The following is a 15,247-nucleotide window of genomic DNA, read 5'->3' as shown; positions in this document are numbered from 1 at the left end:
GAAACTTCTAAGTCTTCTAGAGTCTACTGATCTCACTGATCACTCTAGGAACCTTTTACAATCAATGTAAAATAAATGTTAAAAGAGTATGAATTGCTTCTTATTCTTATAAAGCTTTAATCACAACTGTGATATTTCTCTTAAGTTCTAAGCTTAACACTCACTAAATATTACAATAGTTTGTGAGGTTGAAGATGAAGTTCGTGAGCTTTGATTTGAACAGCGTTTCAGTATTCTTGCAAGAGTTGGTTGCTGCTTCTGATCAGAACTTCAGTATTTATAGGCGTTTGAGAAGATGACCGTTGAGTTGCATTTAATGCGTTGCGTGAATAGTACAGCTTTGCATTTAATGTTTTCACTATTTTGTCAACTACCTCGAGCCATGCTTTTCCTGCTTTTACTGACTTTGCCTTTTGTAGCTTCTAACGTTCCTTTTGTCAGTTAGAGATTAGACTTAATAGCCTGTCATCTAGTATCAGCTTCTGATCTCAGATTTGTGAATATAACGTTTGAATAATCAGAGTCACAGCTTGGTGCAGAGCATCTTCTTGTCTTCTGACTTTGAAGAGCTTGAGCGTGATACCATAAGAACTTCAGTGCTTTTGCTTCTGACTTCATGTTCTTCTGATGCTTCATAGACCATGTTCTGATTCTGCTTGACCATCTTCTGATGTCTTGCGAGAGCATGTTCTGATGTTGCAATCCTGAACCTTCTGAGTCAGTGCTTCTTAGCGCTGAATTGTGCATACTCCTTATATATTTCCTGAAATAGAAATTGCATAGGATTAGAGTACCACATTGTCTTATACAAAATTCATATATATTGTTATCATCAAAACAAGAATATTGATCAGAACAAATCTTGTTCTAACAATCTCCCCCTTTTTGATGATGACAAAAACATATATAATTGATATGAATTTGCAATCAGAATATCAGATGACCAAAGACAATTACACAATTATAGCATAAGCATATAAACAGAGTGTGTGAATATGTCTCCCCCTGAGATTAACAATCTCCCCCTGAAATTAATACTAGAAGAATTTTATAAATAAAAGACTTCTCTGAGTATTTTTCCTTTTCAGCAGAGACTTTCACTTTGCCTAGAACTTCAGAATATTCAGAGCTTCTGCTTCTTGCTTCCATAGGACAGCTTCAGAGCTTTGAATTTCTTCTTTGTAATCCATCGAATAATAGCATGCTTGATTTATCAGAACATTCTGGAATGTATCAGAGCTTCATCAGAGCATCTTTACAACCTGCAATGTATTAGAGCATACTAGACAAAAATATCATAGCAGAAATGTATCAGAACATTCTTAAGAAAGAAAATGTATCAGAGTATTCAAAAGAGAATATATTAGAGAATTCTACGAATGAATATCAGAACATTCTTTTTCTTGCTTCTGATCATGAAGCTTCACAACACTAAGCTTGCTTTAATTCTTTAAGAACATGCTTCTTTAGAGAATTGTTTTTCCTCATGTATTTGCTTCTTATGTTGAGCTTTTTCAGAATATCTTCAACCCTGCAAAAAATCTCAAAGACATAGAACTTGTAAATAATGTTAAGAATGTTGAGACTTAATCCCAGAAACTGATATATTAAATCAAATCAATTATCCTGTTTCTCCCCCTTTTTTCCATAACATCAAAAAGCATTAAAAGATTCAGAGGATAAACGACACATAAAGTGAAGAAGATAATATGTCATTGATCAACAAAATATCAGAAGTACAAAAGATATAGAAGCAGATGCAAGAAACAGATGCATAAAACAAGAAAACAACTAAGACCAAGACAGACTACGACTAGCCAAGCTTAGAAGCTAAGAGGGCCAGAAGGTTTTTAATCTCAGTGGTGTCTTCTGTTTGCGTCTTTATGAGTGATCTGAACTCATTGTGAGTATCCTCGTGCTTCTCCAGACGAGAAGCTAGAGCAGCTTGATTCTGTTGAAGAGCCTTCATGGTGTTTATCAAAACAGAAGGTCCAGCAGAAGAAGCTTCAAAGCTATTGTCCATAAGAGGAGGATTCTCAACAGCAGCATCGACCATGAGAACATCAGCCTGATTTTCCTTAATAGGATATTGCTCAGCAGAATGAGTCTCAGCATCTTGATTCTCAGTATCAGCTTCTGATTCAGAAGCATCTTCAGCATATACCGGAGAAGGAATTTTAGCATCTGGAGTTTCTAGAGCCAGAAGAATGTCAGCCAGATTTTGAGGAGGTGTTGGAGCAACCGGTTCTGATGGATATTCAACTTCTGGATATACCATATCTGGTGCATTAGCAGAGGGATTCTCCCTTAATTAGTTGAATATAGACTGAAAGTCTCCAGTCAAAACGTTGAGTTGGGGCTTCCACACAACCATAGCAAGAGGATGGACTTTTTCAAGCTCATCAACCAATTCCTTTTCCTCAAGAGATTTCCAACTTCTGAAGGGGTGATAGTACTTACCATTATCTAACTCCAAAATGTAACCAGAAGGTCCAGATGCATCAGCCAAGCATCTCTTCAAGATATCCAGAAGATCAGTCTGAATATTCTTCTTAAAAATCTTCCACAACTTGCCAGCAGCAACGTGATCCATCTTGGAGTCATGAGCAGCTCTCAGAGTATCCAACCCTGTTCTGACCTTATACTTCAACAAGTCATAACAAGTATCCAGAGAGGGTTCAGGAGGGTTGAAGGTGAAACGATAGTCAGGGTAAAGAAGACTATAGGGTTCAGGTTCTCTTGAAAATAAGTCAGAGGTGATAGAAGAGGTTAAAGGGGATGAAGAACCTGTAGTGGAGGTGGTTGAGAATATATTTTCAGAAGGAATTTGGGGAAAGACAGCATTTAGTGGTTGAGGGTTGAGAACAGGTGTAGAAAGAGATGGACGGTTTCTTTTTGTGGTGGTGGAAGAGGATGGAATTTCATCAGGAGGAGGCCTTTTCTGAGGGGGGAGGTCAGAAGAGTCTGCATGGTATGCTTTATGTATGAGCTTTTCAAGCTGTTCAGAGGTTCTGGGTATTTTGAGAGACTCTGTAGATTTCTTCTGCTTCTTTGCTTGCTTAACATCAGGTCCTTCTTCTGTGACCTTTCTCTTCAGCTTCTTTTCTTTCTTCTTCTTGTCCTTCTTTCTTAACTCATCCAGTGATGGAAGAGTTCTTCCTCGAATCCAAGCACGATCAACAAAAGTTTGTGCTTTAACACATGACTTCAGATAGCGTTTAACAAATTTGTCTAGCTCTTCTTTGAACAAGTGAGAGAAACTCACAACAGGAGTTCTTCTTGTCAGAATATCTGGAAACACTATTGGAGGAGTGGTCACCTTTTCAATCGCTCCATCCTTTTTAGAGGGTGACCATTCATAATACTCCCACGGATAGCAGTCAAGTTCTGAAGCAAGCCAGCTACTCTTAGAATATCTATCAAGCCACTCTCAGTCAGAATATCTGAGATCATTCTTCCAAAAGGAATGGTATTCTTCTTGAGTTTGGGATTCTTCTGAATTTCTTCATCTCTTGATTCTTCAATATTTGTCTTCAGATGTTGAAAAAGAATGTGAGGTAGATTGACTCTCATGCCTTTTTCAATGCAGAATATTATATACTTCTGATCCTGATTGACATAGGTAGCAGAGTTTTATGGTTTTCTATGATAGAGAGATCCCAGAATGATCTTAGCCCATACTCTGTAAGGAGGCTTCAAATCAGTAGTGTAGGGAGACGCAACACCAGAAGAAAACAACTCTCGATCAATTTTATCCCAATCAGTTATGCCTAGGAGAGCTCCAGTGATTCCATCTATACCATCAAGACTGTATAGTTTCCTTATCAGCTTCTCATTCACAACAATTTCATGCCCTAGCACAAAGGAGATGATGGCAGTTGAAGTAACCATAGCATGTGTCCAGAATTCCTTAACCAATAAGGGGTAAACTAGTCCAATCAACCTTTCAAAGAAATTTGACCATCCTTGTACTAGCATTGCAGTTTTGGTTTTGAAATCATGTGCCATAAGATTATCAAAATCCACCATTGTTTCACAAAGAACCTCCAGATTATCATAAGGAATCGAACAAGACTTCAAAGGAGGGTTTGCAGATTTCTTTTGTTGAACTTGGTTTGAAGATGATACCTTGCGTTGAATATTTGAAGAGGAAGCCATGGAATCACACTGAGATTACTGGGTTTAGAAACTAGGGTTTAAGCAACGAGAGAGAGAGAGAGAGATGAACAAACACAGATAATAAATAATGAAGATGAATGGAAAGAGATGAAATGATATAGAGATGTGTTTATATAGGCACGGATTTGAAATAATATGCAATATGATTCTGATTGAAGAAGATTACAGAGTTTGAATCAGTTAGCAATTAATGATGAGTGACGTTAGGGTAAAACATGATATTTGAAATGATCTGCACAGTTACCTAGGGTGGCGTCTCATCAACTGCACGCATGCTTGTCCCTTTAGAGTGAACACGTGTTCATCTTCTTGAATAGTTGGTGACAGCTGTTTTGTTTTAAAAGAGATTCTAAATTAACTTAGGCATATGAAACGTTAGCAATAACAGAATCAGAATATCTAATTGATCAACAATTAGAACTTCTTATAAAAGAAATAAATGATCATTTCAAATCTAATCCATATATCAGAACTTCTCATCCTTTCATTCTGGGCATAAATCCATACTGATATTCTTCAGAATGAACTTAAACCTATCTTCAGCAAGGGGTTTTGTAAAGATATCAGCCCATTGATGGTCTGTATCAACAAAGTTTAAAGATAGAACACCCTTCTGAACATAGTCCTTAATGAAAAGATGTTTGATCTCAATATGTTTAGCTTTGGAATGTAAGATTGGATTCTTAGATAAACAAATAGCAGAAGTATTATCACAGAAGATAGGAATGTTACTCTCATATATCTGATAATCTTCTAGCTGACTCTTCATCTAGAGCATCTGTGTACTACATCCAGCAGCAGCAACATATTCTGCTTTTGTTGTAGAAAGGGCAATTGTAGCTTGCTTCTTGATGTACCAGGAGATCAGGTGACTTCCAAGAAATTGACAACTTCCAGAAGTACTTTTCCTTTCAACTCTATCTCCAACGTAATCAGCATCACAGAATCCTACTAAGTTGTATTCTTTAGATCTTCTGTAGACTAAACCAACATTAGTAGTACCTTTCAGATACCTCAGAATTCTCTTAACAGCTGTTAAGTGAGATTCTATAGGATCTGATTGGAATCTTGCACACAGACAAACACTGAATAGAATATTAGGTCTAGAAGCAGTAAGATATAGAAGAGATCCAATCATACCTCTGTAGAGCTGCTGATCTACCTTCTTACTTACCTCATCCTTACCTAGAACACACGTTGGATGCATAGGAGTCTTTGCTTCTTTGCTTTCTGAAAGATTAAACTTCTTCAGAAGTTCTTTCACGTACTTGGTTTGATGAACATAGGTTCCATCAGAAGTTCGATTGATCTGGATCCCAAGGAAGTACTTGAGTTCTCCCATCATGCTCATTTCAAACTCAGCCTGCATAGATTTAGCAAACTCCTTTCCAAGTGTAGCATTAGATATTCCAAAGATAATATCATCAACATATATTTGGCAAATTAAAATATCCCTTTTAAAGGTTTAACAGAAGAGTGTTGTATCCACTTGTCCTCTAGTGAAACCAATATCCAGAAGGAAAGAACTTAATCTTTCATACCAAGCTCTAGGAGCTTGCTTCAGGCCATATAATGATTTCTTTAATTTGAAAACATATTCTGGAGACTTAGAGTCTTCAAAACCAGGAGGTTGGTGGACATATACTTCCTCATCTATATAACCATTTAAGAAGGCACTCTTAACATCCATCTGATACAGAGTGATGTTGTTCTGAGTGGTAAAAGAAATTAATAAGCGGATAGATTCTAACCTGGCCACTGGTGCAAAGGTTTCTGTATAGTCTATGCCTTCTTGCTGACTATAGCCCTGAGCAACCAGTCTGGCTTTGTTTCTTACAACTTCTCCTTTTTCGCTTAGCTTGTTTCTAAAGACCCATTTAGTTCCAATGATTTTGAATCCTTTTGGTCTTGGAAAAAGATTCCATACGTCATTCCTTGTAAACTGATTGAGTTCTTCTTGCATGGCAATTATCCAGTCAGCATCCTCCAGAGCTTGATCAACAGAAGTTGGCTCAATAAGAGATACTAGACCAAATTGACATTTTGCATTGTTCTTAAGGAATGCCCTTGTTCTGATAGGATCTTCTTTCTTCCCAATCATAACATCTTCTGAGTGAGCAGAGTTGAGTCTGGAAGATCTTCTGATAGTTGGCTCTTCAGAAATTCTGAGATTCTCTAATGAAGCAGCAACTTGATCTTCTGACACTTTGCTTCTGGGTTCTTCAGAGTCTGAGTTAGAGATTTCAATATCATCAAAATTCTCAAACTGCTTTGGCTTTTCAAGACCAAGCTTATCATCAAATCTGATATTGATTGATTCTTCAACAATCAATGTTTCAGTATTGTATACTCTGTAGCCTTTTGAGCGTTCAGAATATCCAAAAAGGAAACACTTCTGTGACTTAGAATCAAACTTATGCAGATGATCTTTAGTGTTCAAAATATAACATATACATCCAAAAGGATGGAAATAAGAAATATTGGGCTTTCTATTCTTCCACAATTCATAAGGAGTCTTATTAAGAATAGGTCTTATAGAGATTATATTCTGAATATAACACGCTGTGTTAATTGCTTCTGCCCAAAAATGCTTAGCCATATTGGTTTCGTTGATCATGGTTCTGGCCATTTCTTGTAGAGTCCTATTCTTTCGCTCTACAACTCCATTTTGCTGTGGAGTTCTAGGGCAAGAGAAATCATGGGCAATACCATTTTCTTTGAAATAAATCTCAAAGAATCTGTTCTCAAATTCGCCACCATGATCACTTCTGACCTTTATGATTTTACACTCTTTCTCAAATTGAATCTGAGTGCAGAAGTCAAAGAACACAGAATGAGACTCATCCTTGTGTTTCAAGAACTTTACCCACGTCCATCTGCTATAATCATCTACGATGACTAATCCATATTTCTTCCCTCAGACAGATGCTGTTTTGACTGGGCCAAACAGATCAATGTGCAGAAGTTCTAGCGGCCTAGAGGAAGAAACAACATTCTTAGACTTGAATGCAGGTTTGGAGAACTTTCCCTTCTGACATGCTTCGCAAAGAGCATCTGATTTATATTTCAGATTTGGGAGACCTCTGACCAGATTTAGTTTGTTAATATGAGAAATCTTTCTCAAACTAGCATGGCCTAATCTTCTGTGCCAGACCCATTGCTCTTCGCTAACAGACATAAGACAAGTTACCTTCTGATTCTTAAGATCTTGAAGATCAATCTTGTAAATGTTGTTCTTTCTCTTGCCTGTAAATAGGATTGAGCCATCCTTCTGACTTACAGCCTTGCAAGACTTTTGATTGAAGATTATGTCATAACCATTGTCACTTAATTGACTTATGGACAATAAGTTATGAGCTAATCCTTCTACAAGAAGTACATTAGATATGGAAGGAGAGTTACCAGTACTTATGGTTCCTGAGCCAATTATCTTGCCCTTCTGATCTCCTCCAAACTTTACTTCTCCGGCGGACTTAAGCACCAGGTCTTGGAACATAGACCTTCTTTTCGTCATGTGCCGCGAGCACCCAGAGTCCAGGTACCATGACATGCTTTGCTTTTTCTTCTTTGCTGCCAAGGATATCTGCAATAGAAATTATCTCCTCCTTAGGTACCCACATTTTCTTTGGTCCTTTCTTGTTAGTTTCCCTCAAGTTCTGATTGAACTTGGGTTTAGCATGATAAACAACAGGAGGTACACCATGATATTCCTTAGGTTTAGCAACATGATATTTTCTAGGTTGTGTCACATGCTTCTTAGTGTGTGTAACATGAAAGTTTTTGGCATGTGAGGTGAGCCTAATATCACGGGAGTGGCCATACTTGAACTAATCATACAATGGCTTGTATGTGATTTTCATATCATCTACAGGTTCAAGTTTGTATGGGGTATCACCCTCATAACCAATGCCAACTCTCTTGTTTCCAGAAACAGCATATATCATAGAAGCAAGATGACTTCTACCACTACAACATTTTTTACTTTAGGCAACGGAAGATTAGGCAACGGCTACAAAACTGTAGCCTAAAGAGTTACAGACCGCACTTTTTTAGACGTTGCTAAATTTCTAGATTTTTGAAAAAAAGTGTCCCCTATTCTCTATATGCCACGCTACTTTAAGTGTGGGTATTACATAACCGTGGCCTATAAAGACTATGCAATGAAGAATAACAATACATTTTAGGCTACACGTTAGAAACTGTTGCCTTTTCTAATTCATTACAAAAGACTACGGTTTTGGAAATTGCCATGATCAAATAACCGTAGCTTATAAATTGCCCATGATCATATTGTGGTATCTGAATAGTCATTTTTTTGTTTATTTTAATTTTAGGTAGGTTGTAAATTGTTTGGGTCAAAAAATACTATTTTTTATTGAAACAAATTTACTGTGTGAAATTATTTTGAAATATCTCAAATATTTAAATGAGATGATTTGGTTGGATAATGTATAAATATATTTACACACCATCAGTATACAACTATTAGTCACATATAAATTAATATAATTTTAAAATTTTTTAAATTAAATTAAAATAGTTTTTTAATTTTGTAAAAATGTTTTTGTTGAAAGTTTTTTAAAAAATATTAAATTTTTTATACAAAACTTATTAATAATGATTATTTAAATTAATTTTTTAAATTTATGACAAATGGATTAATCTTAATTAATTATGTTTAAAAATTAATAAAATTATAAACTTTACCTAATTATGCTATTTTATAAATAATCTTATTTTTTATAAATAAAAAATCTTTTTACAATTTAAATTTTTTTTACCGTGTGAAAATCATACAAGCCTCTTTTTTAAATATTTAATAAAAACTCATTCAAAGAGCTAAAATAGAAGAATATAAATTATAATTAAATCAATGAAAAAAAATTAATTACTATTTATTGACTATTTGTAAACCTTGTTTAGAGATATCTAAACAAATCAGGATAATCAAATTAGTGTCATTTTTATACACATATTGTTGAAATATCTCGTTTAAATGAGATGACTTGGTTAAATAGAGTATTAATATATTTACACACTATCAGTATACAACTATTAATCACAAATAAAATTAACATATATTTAATAAAATTTGATTTAATGAAATTAATATATTTTTTAAATTTTTTATAAAAATGTTTTTGTGGAAATTTTTTGAAAAAATATTAATTTCTAAAGAAAATTTATTAATAATAAGTATTTAAATTAATTTTTTAATTTATGGCAAGTAGATTAACCTAAATATTACTTTTATTTAAAATAAATTTTCCTAAAATGGCAGTTTTAAAATATAAAATTAATTTTGTTAAATAAAAATCTTTAAAAAATTTTAGTTTAATATATTAAAAAATATAAGTAACCATAAGAAAAATCCCCAAATCTTCTCAGATCAGACTCCATCGACCCCTTTTCCCTACTTTCAGATTCACGCGACCCCGAAAACCCTTTTCTCAACTTTCAGATTCATGCATCCTTGAAACTATTTCTCACCTCTCGAGGCCGCCGTAGTTGCTAGACTTTCTCTTCATCGTTTTGATTCCATAGTGCAGGGGCTGTTTTGTAACCTAACTACACCTAAATAGAGGGGAAGATACCCGATTACGCTTTCTCTTCTTTGACGATGCAGTGGGGGAACCGATAAAGGTAATAGAAGAGTCTTTGATTTTGATTGTTTTTTTCTTCTAAGAACTATGCTTATTTCAATTTAATTTGTTGGCTATATGTGGCCATTGATTTCATCTATTCCAATATGGCGAGGTTATGGGCATAGGTTTAAAATTCGATTTTTCATTACTAATTGCAACTGTGAAAGGAAAATTGGTTAAAAGATAACAGGTTTTCTCCATGATTTAACTCAGGTGATATTTCCCATTTGGTTTTCATCTTGTGCAGGTATGTAGAACATATTTTGTAACCTTATGCAAGAAAGGTAGCTATGATGCTCCTGTTATCTTTCTAAAGTGTTTTGTCTTCTGACTGCTTGAAATTTTAAGTTCATTGTGATTTTGATAAATGGCAAGTGGATCCTAGTTCCCTTTTGTTATTGTTTCCAATTCCACTTGCAATTTGAAAATCTTTGTAAACTACATCAACACCAAGGTAAACAATATCATTCGTTTCTCAAAAAATCATCTAATATAAATATTTGCAAATGTTGTTTTGGGTCTGTTGCAATAAAAGGTTTTTGAGTTTGTAAAATGGCTCTTTATGTGTATGGTGATATTGAAAATCAGTAATTAAGTAAATTTATTTATTATTTATCAGTTAAGTGAATCAACTCCAAATGACTGCATGTATTGAAGAAATGACCTATAGTAAGTCAAACTCAAGGTGATGGTATCTTTCAACAATTAAGTGTGAGCCACGTTACAAATTGGGTATGTGTGAGTTTTTTTAGGCTAATATCTTAGGAATAACATTTATTTATGCAAATAAGATTGGTATTAGTGTTGGATGATATGTAAGCTAGGATGACAATTGATTTTGAACATAAGTATTTTTAAATATTATTTACATAGGATGATGATTCTATGAATTAAGCATTTGTGTTTGTGGTTTAGGGAGGTAACATGTTAATTCCATTCTCAGGCCTTTGTTCTTTGAGGATATTTAAGACCTTTTTTTCCTACTAGTGGAGTGTAGGTGTTTGTGCTTGCAATTGGATTTGTCTTATGCTCAGATTTAGAGTTTTTGAATTCTTGCTTTATAATGTTGTTTTGACTTTGATTCTATGTGTGTTTGATTTAAATTTGTAGGACATTGTCGCACGCTCGCGAAAAATGAACAGAGTCGCCACCAATATATTTATCCCATAAGGGAAAGGAATATCAGAAAACCTAACAAAGGAAGGAACAGGGTCTTGCGACCAGAGAATCTAGGTGCGGGAGTCGGTTACGCGAGTGGAAGGTACTAGCACCCCTCACGGCCATCGTACTCGATGGTATCCACCTATGTTTGTTTCTATCTAAAGGGTGTGTACTATGTCTATGTCTACATGCGAATGAATGCAAAAGAAATACGGGGAAAAGAAGGAATTATTTACAAATATGCTCGTTCAAGCCCCGCGACTTGATGCCTACGTATCCTTTTCAGGAATCGGAGCGCCGTAGTTCGGCTCCATAGTTTTGTTTGTTTTTGTGTTTTTTAGTTGGGCGGAGTTAACGCTCGCGCTCTTGCATAAGGGATCGACATAGGATGCAATGGAGCGGAGATAACAATGCCCTTAAGAAAGGAGAGAAGAGAGAGAATTTGAGTGTTTCGAGGAAATCCCTAAAGCAAGGGAAACTCGAGTTACTCTTTGGTTGGTGTTTTTTAGAAGTTGGGAACTTACGCCTGAATGGGACCCTTAAGCAAGGGAGATCCAAGCACTCGAACATTCCCTTAAGCAAGGGATGTTCAAGCTTCCATTCCCTTTTTAAGAATTTTCACTTTGATTATTAGTGTTTTAAGTATTTTCTTTGTATTTTTTAAAGGGATTTTATTTTGAATATTTTTAGATGTTTTAATGTTGTGAAAGAAAAAGAATGAAAAAGTGGGGGACTAGCCTAATCTCTAAGCCTAATTGTTATCATGGTTTCTACCTAAGGTTAGGAATAGAAGAATATGAAAATAAAGATCACAATTACAAGCAAAAGTCAAGTAATACAATGATACAAAATTGGTAAAAAGCATGAAATGAAACAAGTCAAAAACATAGTGCAAAAATGAATTAAAAATACTACTATTTTTATTGATTTTTATGGGAGAGAAAATGAGTTCTAATTTGAACAAAAGAAATTAAAATGATTAGCCTAAAAAACTAATATTTTGTTATGAACATTTTCTATGTCAACATTGTATCAAAGTCTAAAAAATGATAGGAGAAAATTAGTATTTTATTTACTCAAAGAAGTAGTAAAAATCTAATTAACCTAAATAAAAAAAAGATGGGAACAGGGAGGTGCATATTGAAATTATGGTGCAGTAAGAAATTAGGCGCAGGGCCCAGAGGGAAAGGCCTAGAAGAGTTTTTATTCAAATTCTGATCAGCACAAAAAGTGGACATAGGCCTTAGGGGGGTGCATTTCAACAACGTGGCCCAAGAGTTTGTTTTTAGATTAGTTTCAATTAACTTCACTTAATTTCTATTAAAATCTAATTAACACCAATTAGCACCAATTAATCTAATCAACTCTAACTAATTCTAATGTTAACAAAAACAAGAAAAAGAGGAAATTAGGGTTCAGTATATTGTGACCTTTCGCCTTCTACGCAGACTCTACCTTCTCGTTCTTCACACTCGTGACCAAAACGGTGCGAGCGGCGGCCGGAGATCCTTCCCTCCGACTCCCTATGAACTCGCGGCGGTGGCGACGACCACCGAATTGTTCCCTCTCCGGCGACGGTGCAAAGACGCCACTCTCTGATCTAAACCCTCACTTGTCTCCGTCTAACTCCCACTCTCGCTCCGCCCTTGCCTCTCTCGGATTTCTCTCAGCTTCAATCGATCAATGACATCCGCGGCGGAGTCCTTTCAATGATCCTTCCGCCGCCGTCCAAATCTCATCGCCGTCTCAATCTCTGTTGATGAAGATGATGTTCAGAGTTTAAGAATGAAGCTTCAAAGAGAGAGTTCAAGTTCTGATTATGGTGAGTTCTTGAAAATTGTTGGTGAATTCAGTGATGAGAGTTCTTGGAGATTGGTTGAAGAACGATTCTGGATTGAAGTTTTTGCTGTAAATTTTCGGTTATGGTTTTTCGGTGAATTGGGATGAAGATGAAGGTTAATCAAAGCAAGATTGAATAAGTGAAGAAGAGGAGAAGAAGATTCAGTTCTCAGGTGCGTTTTTCTGAGTTTCTGTTATGAGCTTTCTATCCTCTCCGATTTCTGTTAGCTTTCTCATTCTGTTCTTCTGCAATTGGAGGTGATGAAGGTGGTGGATTGAAGAAGTGATGGAAGAAGAGAGTGAGAGAATGGAGCAAGATGAATGTTGAAGTTTGAAGGTGAAAATGGTGGATGAATGGTGTGTGAAGGTGGTGAATGAAAAATGGCGTGAGGAAAAAAAATGAACCTGAAGTAATGATTCTGTTATATAGAGTTTGAAGGGGAGAAAGTTAGTTAGAGAGGAGAGATGTGAGCCATTGGATTGGTGAAGTTTGTTAGAGAATTAAGGGTGGGGATTGAAGCTGAGCTGGCAAGTTGGTTGTGGTTAGTTGAGTCTGGTTATGATTCTGTTATTTCTGTTATTGTTTGTTACATGTGGTTGGAGAACTGTTTTGGTGGTTATTCTGTTAGGTTGACAGTTAGAAGTGTTATTAGGTAGCTAGTTAGAAACTGAAATGTTAGTTAATGTTTGCTATAAGCTAGCTAGGAAGTTAGATATTGAAGTAGTGGTTAGGATAGTTAGAAATCGGTTAGGAATTGGTTAGGCTGGTAACCGGTTCTGTTAGAGGTAATAGGAGTTGGTTAAGAGTTGTTTGAAAGCTGTTAGTGTGTTACAAGTAGTCAGAATGTTTTTGAAGAAATCAGTTATGAAATTCTGTTATGTTTTCTCTTTTCTCCATTTCTGTTGTCTACCAACTCTCTGCTGATTCTCTGTTATGATGAGTTTGTATTGAATCCTCTCTCAATTTTCTTGTTATGATTTTCCTTTTTGTTATGCTGCTGTTGAACCTGTATTGCTTGTGATCTTGTCATATGCAGGCTTGGTACAGGCCTATGAGCATTAGCATGGTTTGAAGACAACATGGTTAAAGATGACATGATTACCATGTGGGAAGAAAGCAGGCACAGTTTGTCTTGAAAGAAGAAATGGAGGAGTCCCTTTTGGCATAGCTCGGTTCCGGCGAGACGCAGTTATGATGAGGTTGTAACACTACTTCCATTTTGTTGTTGCAGTAGCTGTTTCAATTATGCTTTGGACTGAATAGTGTTGGTCATATATGAACTGAAACTGTTTTCGTGTTGAGTATAGAAATAGGCACATTGATTTTGGTATGATAATACCATAGCTGGACTGTTTTTGATTCATGCAGGTCTGTTTTAATTTGCAGGTAGCAGCAGGCTTTGGTGTCAGTTTTGGCTCTCATGCATATTGACTCATGGTTATTTGGAGGCATACTTTGGATATGAGCAAGACATAAATATTGGTGTATATGGAAGTAAAATCATGAAACTGAAGTAGCAATGGCTTGATGGAAACAACTTAATCTGACTTGGAAACAGGATGGGGCAAGGATAGGCGTTGACTTTGGTCAACTGTTTGACCAAAAAGTCAACAGTTGACCAAAAGTCAACTGTAGGTCAAAAGCTTGATTTTCTTGTATTCTTTGTAACTGATTTTTGTGTATTTTCTCTTGACATAGTGATGGACTTGGATGTATAATGGAAAGTATATTTTGTATGGGATTTGAATGTATGTGAATGGTATTTTGTAATGAACATGTGTTGGTATTTTGTAATATATAACTTGGGCCCCTTTGAATGTAATTTGATCACCCTCTCCAATTATTGACTTCTATTTGAATTCCCAATCCTTTTCCAATCTTGCAATACTGAATCATACAAAATCTATGAGATGACAACTCAAGGTAGTTTATTATGGTCTTTGGCCGAAAAGTCAACCACACATGGCTGACTTTGACTAAAAGTCCACAATTGTGCATATAATCTCCATATGTCTCTTTTCATCAATGTGTCAATAACCACACTCGTGCTTGAGATAGAAATCTTCAAGTTCTAAGTCAAGGGACTCAATTGTATGACAATATCTCCTTTCCAAGCAAGCACATTAAGGACCTCAATCCATTTATTCTTTGACCTTTAAAATTAAATCAAACACTTGTAATATAAGAAATCTACCCGAGCGAGTCAAAGTCTTGAACTACTGTCTGACCATTGTAACAAAAGACTTGATGAGATGCGCACGAGCTCAAAACCCTAATTAAAGAGTCTTGATTCAAATGACCAGGGAAATAAACCCTAATCCATGACAAATGATCCCATGCTTTGTATATGTTTATTTGATGAATGAATGCATGATGCGTTATATGACCTAATGGGAGGTATGTACATGAGATTATGAAATGC

General features: G+C 35.6%; 1 long non-coding RNA gene across 1 annotated transcript; it reads left to right on the top strand.

Annotated features, from left to right (window-relative positions):
- The first annotated feature begins 9,563 nt into the window (after window positions 1-9,563).
- On the top strand, window positions 9,564-10,557 carry LOC131636179 (uncharacterized). Its single transcript, XR_009293968.1, has 3 exons — window positions 9,564-9,822; window positions 10,072-10,278; window positions 10,444-10,557. It is a non-coding gene; the product is annotated as an uncharacterized LOC131636179 (long non-coding RNA).
- The last annotated feature ends 4,690 nt before the right edge of the window (window positions 10,558-15,247 follow it).

Source organism: Vicia villosa, unplaced genomic scaffold (assembly GCF_029867415.1).
Source record: "Vicia villosa cultivar HV-30 ecotype Madison, WI unplaced genomic scaffold, Vvil1.0 ctg.001657F_1_1, whole genome shotgun sequence".
Taxonomy (NCBI): domain Eukaryota; kingdom Viridiplantae; phylum Streptophyta; class Magnoliopsida; order Fabales; family Fabaceae; genus Vicia; species Vicia villosa.
This window is presented reverse-complemented; position numbering and strand designations above follow the sequence as displayed.